At 41.1% G+C, this 10885-nt stretch overlaps 1 long non-coding RNA gene across 1 annotated transcript; it reads left to right on the forward strand.

Annotated features, from left to right (window-relative positions):
* Positions 1–942: 942 nt before the first annotated feature.
* On the forward strand, positions 943–3295 carry LOC112614553. The gene is made up of 2 exons (XR_003117096.1): positions 943–1232; positions 2672–3295. It is a non-coding gene; the product is annotated as an uncharacterized LOC112614553 (long non-coding RNA).
* Positions 3296–10885: the final 7590 nt, after the last annotated feature.

The following is a 10885-nucleotide window of genomic DNA, read 5'->3' on the forward strand; positions in this document are numbered from 1 at the left end:
CTTAATGTTGATTTCTAAGCACTTTTTGTAACTGGAAAACAGTGAACTGATAAGCAAAATTTATCCCCAAATGTCATTTTTTTAAACACTAAAAGTTTGTTTTTTAAAAAAGTTTTGAGTTCACTATTAATGCAACAGAGACTTTTAAGAATTACCAGCCTGATTAACATAGTGAAACCCTGTCTCTACCAAAACTACAAAAATTAGCCAGGCATGGTGGCAGCTGCCTACAATCCCAGCTACTTGGGAGGCTGAGGCAGGAGAATCGCTTGAACCTCAGAGGCAGAGGTTGCAGTGAACCAAGATCACACCACTGCACTCCAGCCTGGGTGACAGAGTGAGGCTCAGCCAAAAAAAAAAAAAAGAAAAGAAAAGAAAAAAAAAGAATTAACTGAATTGCTTTTGAAGTCATCACCCTTGAATCCAGAAAATATATATGTTGTTAGAGGGTTGATTAATTTTGTTTGTTTGTTTGTTTGTTTGCTTACTTCTGAAAGCATTTCTTTGAACTTGGTCGGTGGGAGTCTAATACTGTTAACCTTTGGAGTTCTTTAACAGCAAATTTCCAGCCACTTTCTGGATCAGAGCAGTTACAGTCTATGAGATGGGGGAAACCCGGTTTTCCAGCCAAGTGACTTCCATAGAATTCTGCAATGCATGGAAATATCCAATATTTCTCTTCCTCAAAGATAAGAGAAACAGCTGAGGCCTATTTCTCTCAGTCCATCCAGGGGTTATCCGGGATGTTCAGGAAATCTGTGTATGCCCCAACACTTAGGAAGACTTCACAAAACTTTGCAATGTGCTCTTGTAGCTTAGGGCATAGAAAGCACAGTTGTCTTATAATATTCCTGTATAATGGTTGCTGAGGGGATGTTTAATGTTGTTACACAGGAAGCTGTGCTGAACTAGGGTCTTTTGTTTTCAGATCGGACTCTGGGCAGGAAGTGAATCTTAACAGGGAAGGAAGCAACAAAACTCTGCCTTTGGCTTTTGCTGGCCGAGCAAGGAAAGGCCTATAGACACAGGGCATTGCACAGGAACTAAAACAGTCCTCCTTGGAGCACTACATAAAGCAGCCAATATTTTGAAAAGCATAGGGAAGAGTGAAGTCATCCGGGGCATTTGCAGGCACAACACTAAGAACTTGGTGACAACGGCCCTGAAGCAAAACACCAGCATGTACTGGGCAGGGCTTGAGAGATAAGACAGGACATCTGTAGCTAAACATGGTGGAGTCCATTTCCTGGGCTTTCTGGAGCTATGCAGGGTGATAGGCTCATCCTGGCTTGCCCAAGACTCTCCTCATTTTAGTACTAAAAGTCCGTGTCCTGGGAAACTCCTCAGTCCCAGGCCAGGTGGTTCAGAGTCAGCAGTCCTGGATGAGTCAGTGCTCTCCTACAAGCAGAGTTATGTTTCTTAATCTCCCTGAGTCACAATTTTCTCATTTGTAAATAAAATAGGGTAATATAATGCCTACTCTGAGTTTTTGTGAAATTCAAAAGAAATAAATCTTGAAAAGGTAATAGAACCAAATTTGGCACATAGTAATTATTCAATGTTAACAGGAAGGAAGGAAGGGAAGAAGGAAGAAAATGTTAAAAGATCATTTTTTAAGGTAAAAATCATAACTCTTTAGTCATATAAAATGAATATGTATCAAAGATTTTATTTTTAACTCATTAGTTTATGATAGAAGCAGTCAAATGTTACAACCCATTGCAAGGAGTATTCAGAGAATCCCACAGTAAAGCCAATAAGGAATGCTGAAATCAACTTACATACAGAAATAAAACTGGTCTATCTACAGGGTAAAGATAGACTGCATGTCATTGGACACAATCATTTGTACTCCCATGGGCAAGAATAATCTGCATTAGTCTAAGTTTTCTTCAACTTACAGAGTTGTAAAATAGCTCAAAGACGATGAAAGGCAACCTTTTTTTTTTTTTTTTTTTTTTGCCTATTTGAAAGTCTTTCATAATCTTTCCTAATAGAAGAAAAGAAAGAAGGAAGGGAGAGAGGGAGGAAGAAAAGGAGGGAGGGAAATAAGTGTGGGTCTGATAAGGTTTGGATATGATTTGGCTCTGTGTCCCCACCCAAATCTCATGTTGAATTGTAATTCCCAATGTTGGGGGAGGGACCTGGTAGGAGGCAGTTGGGTCATGGGGGTGGATTTCCCCCTTGTTATTCTCATGATAGTGAGTGAGTTCTCAGGAGATCTGGTTGTTTAAATGCATGTAGCACTTCCCCCTTCACTCTTGCTCTCCCGCTCTGCCATGTGAAGAAGGTGCTTGCTTCTGCTTCACCCTTCCACCATGATTGTAAGCTTCCTGAGGCCTCCCCAGCCATGCTTCCTGCACAGCCTGAGGAACTGTGAGTCAATGAAACCTCTTTTCTTCAGAAATTAGCCAGTATCAAGTAGTTATGTATAGAAGTGTGAGAACGGACTAATACAGGGTCTTTAGTGAGAAGCTTATGCCAGAACTAAATGAATCGTATGTATGATGAGTTTATGTAAGAATGGCTAAATGCAGCAGGGTGTATTCCTTATCCACTCCTATGTAACAAATTTCACAAACTTAGCAGCTTAAAAAAACATGCACTTATCACCTCATAGTTTCTGTGGGCTGGGAGTCCAGGAATAACGTTGCTGGGTTCTCTGCTTCAGGATCCCCTCTGAAAGCTACAATCAAAGTGTCATACACAAAATCTTATCTCAAGCCTTGACTAGAGAAGGACCCACTTCCGAGATCACATAGTTGAATGAATTCAGTCCTTACAGCCCGTTGAACTGAGGACCTCCCCAACATGCTCACCTGCTTCATCAAAGTCTGCGAGAGAAAGAGAGTCCACTAGCAAGAGGACACTGCAGTCTTATCTAATGTAATCACTGAAGTGACATCCTGTCACATTGGTCACCTTTTCTATTCTATTCATTATAAATGAGTCCCACATGCTGCCACACTCAAGTGGAGGGGATTACACAGGGCTGGAGTACCAGAGGTGGGGCTAATTCACCATCATCTTAGAGTTCTTCCATCACACAGAAATTCTCAGCTCACCAAATCTGGGATTCCACATCTGGCTATTCCTGAAGCTGGAGGCCTGGCATATTTTTTAGTGTCCATTTGGATCAGCTGATAAACCCAGGGTTCGTCTACTGACTGGAGGAGTAAGAACTATAAGGCTAATTGAAATGAATCTACATAAAATAGTGACATGATTTTTCTAAAAATTACTGGAAGGTAAGGGTTGATTGAGACTTTAAAATAAAACCAAAAATTATTCTAAATGTTTCGTATTTTATATAAGAAAGTTTTGATTTTTACTGCAACCATTTTCTAACTCTTAAAATAAAGGAAGGATAATTCAAGTATTGATATCTTCCCAACATAAATATACAGGAACATAATGTAGCTTCCTTGTATTTTATCTTTGATTTACACAAAGAGAATTTTTATACAAATATTCCAGGCTCATTAGTTTTCCCAAAGGCTTCTCATATCCTTTGATATTTAAATCATTCCCTCTTTCAAGTCATTTTTTATATTCCTTGTCAATTCTCTTTTTGTTAATTTGCCCAACTTATCTGGATCTTCCTTTGTCACTGGCTCTGTACATTTGAGTATTTCTCCAATAATGCTCCTATCAACTTTATGAAATCCTTTGTCTTTTGCAAGATTTAAAAATTCCCTTTATAATAAGCATTCTACAGTAAGTGAAGACACACTAGCAAATATATGAGTGATGGATCAAGAGAGACAAAGTGTTAAAAATGGAGAGATGCAACTTTTAAAAATGAAATTCTTAGTTATAATCTAACAAAATAAGTACAGGACCTGTATGCTGAAAACGACAAAACACTAATGAAGGAATCAAAGAAGGCATAACTAAATGGAGAGATATACCATGTTCATGAATTGGAAGTCTCAGAATTATTAAAATGTAAATTCTATCCAAATCGATCTATAGATTCAACCCAATCACAATCAAAATCCTAACTGGCTGTATAAATTGACAAGCTGATTCCAACATTCATATAAAAATCCAAAGAATATACAAGATTCAAACAGTTTTGAGAAAAGGAGAAAAAAGCTAAAGGATTCACATTATCTGATTCCAAGACTTCTTATAAAGCTACAGTCATCGAGTCAGTATGGTACTGGCAAAAGGAGAGATGCATTCTATATATCTATTTGTCTATATATCTATGTGGAATATAATAAAGAGTTCAGAAATAGGTCCGCAAATAAGATCAATTGAATTTTGACAAAGATGAAAAAACAATTCAATGGAGAAAGGACAGAATTTTCTTTTGTTTTCTTTTTTTTTTTTTTTTCCTTTGAGACGGAGTCTCGCTCTGTCGCCCAGGCTGGAGTGCAGTGGCGCGATCTCGGCCCCCTGCAAGCTCCACCTCCCAGGTTCAGGCCATTCTCCCGCCTCAGCTTCCCAGGTAGCTGGGACTACAGGCACCCGCCACCACGCCCCGCTAATTTTTTGTATTTTTAGTAGAGACGGGGTTTCACCGTGTTAGTCAGGATGGTCTCAATCTCCTGACCTCGTGATCTGCCTGCCTCGGCCTCCCAAAGTGCTGGGATTACAGGCATGAGCCTCCATGCCCGGCCCAAGGACAGAATTTTCAATAAACAATGCTGAAACAATTAGACATCCATATGCAGGAAAAAGTCTTTGACCTATATGTTCATTTTATACAAAAAAATAATTCAAAAAGAATCATAGACCTAAATGTAAAATATAAAAACTTTTAAACTTTTAAAATAAAATGTAGGTAAAATCTTCATGACCTACAGTTAGGCAGAGTTCCTGGAGATGATATCAAGAAGTTAATTCATAAAAAGAAAAAATTTGTAAGTTGGATTTCATTAAAACTAGAAACTTTTGCTCTAAAAAGAGCAAAATTAAACTTATAAGAATAAAAAGAAAAGCCATGGACTGTCACATATCTGACAAAGGGTATACAGACTACAGAAAGTACTCTCAAACTCAACAGTAAGAAAATAAGCAACCCAAGTTAAAAATGGGCAAAATATCTGAACAGACACTTCACTAAAGAAGATACGTGGATGGAAAATAAGCATAAATAAAGAAGATCTATGGATGGCAAATAAGCATAAGATTTTCAACATCATTACTCATTAAGGAAATGCATATTGAAACCACAATGACATGCCACTACATACCTACTAGAATGGGGAAAAAACTGACAACACCAAGTGCAGAGCCACTGGAGCACTCATACATTGCTGATGAGAATGCAAAATGGTAAAACTACTTTACAAAACAGTTTGGCAGTTTCTTATAAAGTTATAACACCAAAACCAGAAACAACAAAATGTCCCTCAACTAGTGAGGAGTGCTACGGTCTGAACGTTTCTGTCCTTCCAAAATTTGTATATTGAAACCTAATCCCCAATCCAAGGGTATTTGGAAGTGGGGACTTTGGGGTGGGATTAAATTATGAAGGCAGACCCCTCATGAATGGGGTCAGTGCCTGATATGGTTTGAATGTGTAACCCTTCCAAATCTCATGTAGAAATATAGTCTCCAGTGTTGGAAGTGGGGCCTGGTGTGAGGTGTTTGGATCATGGAGGTGGATCCCTCATGAATGGCTTGGCACATTCCCTTGGTGATAAGTGAGCTCTCACTCTGAGTTTATGTGAGATCTGGTTGTTTAAAAGTATGTGACATCCCCCCCACACACACACTTTTGCCATGTGATGTGCCTTCTCCTGCTTTATCTTCCACCATGAATAAAAGCTTCCTGAGGCCTCCCCAGAAGTTGCACAGATGCCAGCACCATGCTTCCTGTATAGCCTGCAGAACTATGAGCCAATAAAACCTCTTTTCTTTATAAATCACTCAATCTCAAGTATTTCCTTATAGCAATGCAACAATGGACAAAGGCCAAGCGCGGCGGCTCACTCCTGTAATCCCAGCACTTTGGGAGGCGGGTGGATCACTTGAGGCCAGAAGTTTGAGACCAGCCTGGCCAACGTGGTGAGACCCTATCTCTACTAAAAATACAAAAATTATCCAGGCATGGTGGTGCACGCCTATAATCCCAGCTACTCAGTAGGCTGAGGTAGGAGAATCACTTGAACCCGGGAAGCAGAGGTTGCAGTGAACCAAGATCACACCACTGCACTCTAGCCTGGGTGGCAAAAAAAAAAAAAAAAAAAAAAAAGAATGGACTAACACAGTGGCCTGACAAAACAGGCCCCAGAGGATCCCCATCCACCATGTCAGAACATAGCTAGAAAGTGCTGTCTATGAACCAATAAGTGAACCCTCACCAGACACTCAATCTACCGAACCTGCTGATGCCTTTATCTTAGACTTGCCAGCCCCTGGAACTGAGAGAAATAAATTTCTGTTGTTTATAAACCACACAGTTTATGGTACTTTGTTACATAGCCCAAATGGACTAAGACAAGTGGATAAACCAGCTCTGGCGCAGCCATACAATGAAACATTATCGAGCTGTGAAAAGGAAAGAAACATTGATGCATGCAACAACTTGGGTGAATCTCAAGTGCATTATGCCATTTGAAAGAAGTTACACTCAAAAGACTACATAAGACTACATACTGTGTGATCCCACTTATACAATATTCTGCAAAGGCAGAACTGTAGCAACAGAGAACATATCAGGGTTTCTAAGAGTTGGGGAGAAGGGAGGATTGGACTAACAAAGAGAAGCTGCATTAGAGAGACTTTTAGGGTGATGGAACTGTTGAATATCTTAATTGTGGTAGTGGTTACACGAGTCTATGCATTTGTCAAAATCATACATCTGTACTCAAAAAAAAGAATGTTACCATACGTAAATTAAAAGTAAACTTTTGAAAATCATCAACAAAATTTGAAAATAATAAAAAAAATTTGATCAGGGTCTGTCTCACTTTATAAGGGATCTATTTATTGGTCACTTTATTGATGTACAAGGTTCAGGTGCACTCTCTTACTTATTAATTTATTCTTTCTTTTTCTTTTTTTTTTTTTTTTTTTTTGAGACAGAGTCTCACTCCATCACCCAGGCTAGAGTGCAGTAGCGTGATCTTGGCTCATTGCAGCCTCCACCTCCCAGGTTCAAGGGATTCTCGTGTCTCAGCCTCCTGAGTAGCTGGAATTACAGGCATGCACCAGCATGCCTGGCTAATTTTTATATTTTTAGTAGAGATGAGGTTTCGCCATGTTTGGCCAGGCTAGTCTCAAACTCCTGGCCTCAAGTGATCCACCTGCCTTGGTCTCCCAAAGTGCGGGGATTACAGGCGTGAGCCATCACACCTGGTCTCATTCATTCTTTGTTTCTAAAACACCTGTTGAACAATGTACCAATGAAATTCCCTTGATTCTGTTCCTAACAGCTCTAGAAGGCCTCTCCTTCTCTACTATTCCAACCTGAGTTTGAGCATTCTTCATTTGCTCTAGCCCTCTCCTTCTCTACTATTCCAACCTGAGTTTGAGCATTCTTCATTTGCTCTACCATGGTATTCCCACAACTTTTCAACTGGTTTTCTTATTTCTAGCCTTAATCCCCCCACCACCAGGCCTTTTCCTGAAGCTACTGAAATGATTTTTCTAAAGCATAAATAAGATCTTACTCTTCCCTTGCTTAAAACTCAACAGAACTTTTCATATCTTCAGTGGCTCTCCACTAACAATCAATGGAACCCAAACTCTTTAGCCTGGTACCCAAGGCCCTACATGATAAAGCTTCTCCTTGACTTCTTAATCTCTTTATTGTTGTAGCCACCCTCATGCAGTCTAGTCAGACTGAGTTATTAGCCTTTACTCAGACATATGGTAGAGTGTGTTATTGGTCAAAATATTCACTGCCCTTCTCTGTGGGAGGATTTGTATTCCTGATGCACTGACATCAAGCTTGGCCACGTGACTCATCCTGTCAAATAAAATGTAAGCGGAAGAGACTCATGCCACCCAGAGCAGAAACTTTAAGGACCAATGTATGGTTCTACTATCTCTCTTCTCTCTGCCACCAGCAATGAACATATAACATGAGCTAAAAATAAATCTTCATTGTCATAAGCTACCAATATTTGGGGTTTGTTTGTCACCACAACATAACTTAGCCTAAGCTGACTGAAACACTCTTAGGTTGAAAGCACCACAATTATTCACTTTGTAGTCTCTGTGCATAGTATAGACACATAACTGCATAACTGGCATTCGCTACATACTTGTTGAATAAATGAATACAATGAGTGAGTGAATAAACAAGTGACCAATGAATGAACAAGTGATCTGGGCCTTTGCACATGCTATTCTCCCTGTAAAGAGTGGCCATCCCCACTTCTTCACTTGCCCGACTCTTCCTCAAGTCAAACCTCAAAGATCTGCTCTAAGAAGACTTCCCTGCCCATCTGTCTTAGGCCTTTGGTGCTGCTATAACAAAACACACAGACTGGGTAACTTATAAACAACAGAAATGTATTCCTCACAGTTCTGGAGGCTGGGAAGTCCAAGATCAAGGCACAGCATTCAGTGTCTAGTGAGAGCCTTCTTGCTGCATCCTCACATGGCAGAAAACAAAATGCAAAAAAGGCCTAAGCTGGTTCCTTCCAGTCTTTAATAAAGCACTAATTCATTCATGAGGGTGGAGCTCTTTTGAGTTAATCACTTTCCAAAAGGCCTACCTCTTAATGCCACGACAATGGGGATTCAGTTTTAACAAATGAATTTGGGGAGACATTTAGACCATAGTACCATCCTCCCCCCTCTGCAAGGCATCCATGTATATTTCTGCTCTTGTAATAATTGTCTCTCCCTGCTCTGACTTTAAGACCCTAAGGCAGAGCTAGGTTGGCCTCACCTTAGTGGCTCCTGTGCCCAGCACAGTGCCTGGCCCAGAGCAAGTAGATGGATGAATGAATGAAGGAGTGAGAGAGTGTGGAGTTTGCAGCTCTTCCAAGTAGCCACAGGCCCTCTCCACTCCAGGCCTTTGCAAATGCTCTTCCCTCTTCCTGGAGCACCAGTCCCCATCCTACTTGCCTGCCTAACCCTTCTAAATCCTTTAGCATCACCTGCCCCATCCACTGCCCATCCCTGTCACAGCTAAGTCCTCCCTCTCCCTGTTCCCACAAACTTAACATATCCCTCCAACAGAGCCCTTGTCACGTAGTTGAGATCCTCTGTGGTCTGTCTCTCTCTGAGCACTCTGAGGGCACGGATTGCATCTGATTCATACTATGTCCCCATACCTAACAACAGCAAAATCATGATAGCAATAACAAAAACAACAATAACAGTAACAACCAACCAGGGCTTGTTGCAGTCAAATTAATGGATGAATTAATATTTGAATGAATTAATTTGAAATGGTTCTCACCTCTTCTTCCATTGTCCCTCAGAAAGGCCCAGGCTCGCTGGAGGATGACTTTCTGAATGTGATGGGACTCAGCTGACAGACCTCTGTTACCACAGCTGACTTCTCTCCCAGGCCCTTGCACTTGTCCCTAATCTCATGCGCCACATGACCCCATAAGTGCGTGCAACCAGGCTATAAAACTCAGCACACAGACCCCCTTCCCAAATCCACTTCCCATGTACCCCAGCAGGCCTGCCAGAGATGTCTCAGAGCACATGACTCCAAGGAAGTGTGCATACCAGGCCCAACCGACTTGGAGCCTCCTCTAACCTGCAACCAAAGGAGATGACTGGGAGAGGGAGGAAAGGAGAAAGGTAGGCAGTGAAGGAGGAGCAAGAAGGAGTCTGCATCTATCCTGAGGTCAACAAGCATGGCTAATTGCATAATCAACTGCAGATGGGAGCCAGAACTCTGACAGTGAGACAAACACCCAAGGTCAAGACACACTAATCACCTCCTCACCATGCATTCCTCTCTAACTGACTCTTGCTCTGGAAAATCCCAAGGGAAGAAAGGAGAATGAGAGGAGGAAAGAAAAAGAAGCACTCATTCTGAACCCGTCCTGCAGGAAGGCCTCCAGGAACTTCAATCACCCAGAAGCCAACTAGGAACTAGAAACAGAAAGCTACAGAACTGATCACGACTCATCAGAGGCCATGAGAGCAAGGAAAGAATCAGGAACTGTCGCAAATTGGAAGAGTCTGAGGAACCACAACAGCTATGAGCAATGTGGGATCCTGAATCAGATCCCGAAACAGAAAAAGAGCACTAGAGAGAAACTGGTGAAATTTGCATAAGGTACAATAATAGCATTGTACCGGTGTTAATTTCCTGGTTTTGACCATTGTGCCATGGTTATGTAAGTTGTGAATATTAGGGGAGGCTGGGTGAAGGAGATGCATGAACTTTCTAAATTATTTTTTTAATTTTTCTGTAAGTCTAAAATTATCTTTAAAAGGGTGTTTTATTTTGTCTTTTAAAGGACTTCCAGGCAGCCAGCAACATCCTGGTAAGAATGAAGTCATTCCCACCAAACCTGGTTTTGCTGAATTGGCCATGAATGTGGCTTATTTATTTAGCAATCAGGGATATTGTTCTCTGTAGAAACCTACAGTTCTTCCGTGAAGCTTGGATATCTCAAGCGGAAGGAGGAGGAGAGCTGGAAGTGACAGGAGGAGAGAAAGGATTAATGCAGGCAGGTTGGAGTCATTTAGCACAAGGGCAGACAGGCCTACACACCTGAAGGACCTCTAGAGGCAGCCTCCTGTTCCAGCACAATCACTGGTATCTTTATAATCCAACTCCATTTTTGCAGCAAATGTTTCTGGAGCCCTGAACCACACATCAAGCTAGGGACACAGTATTGAAGTCCACAGTCCTTTGGAGGGCAAGACTTAGTTCCTGCCCTCCAAAGGCTCACAAACCGGGAGGCAAGTATACACAAACACAAAAGAAAATCGTATGTGATTTCCA

Source organism: Theropithecus gelada, chromosome 20 (genome assembly GCF_003255815.1).
Source record: "Theropithecus gelada isolate Dixy chromosome 20, Tgel_1.0, whole genome shotgun sequence".
Classification (NCBI taxonomy): Eukaryota; Metazoa; Chordata; class Mammalia; order Primates; family Cercopithecidae; genus Theropithecus; species Theropithecus gelada.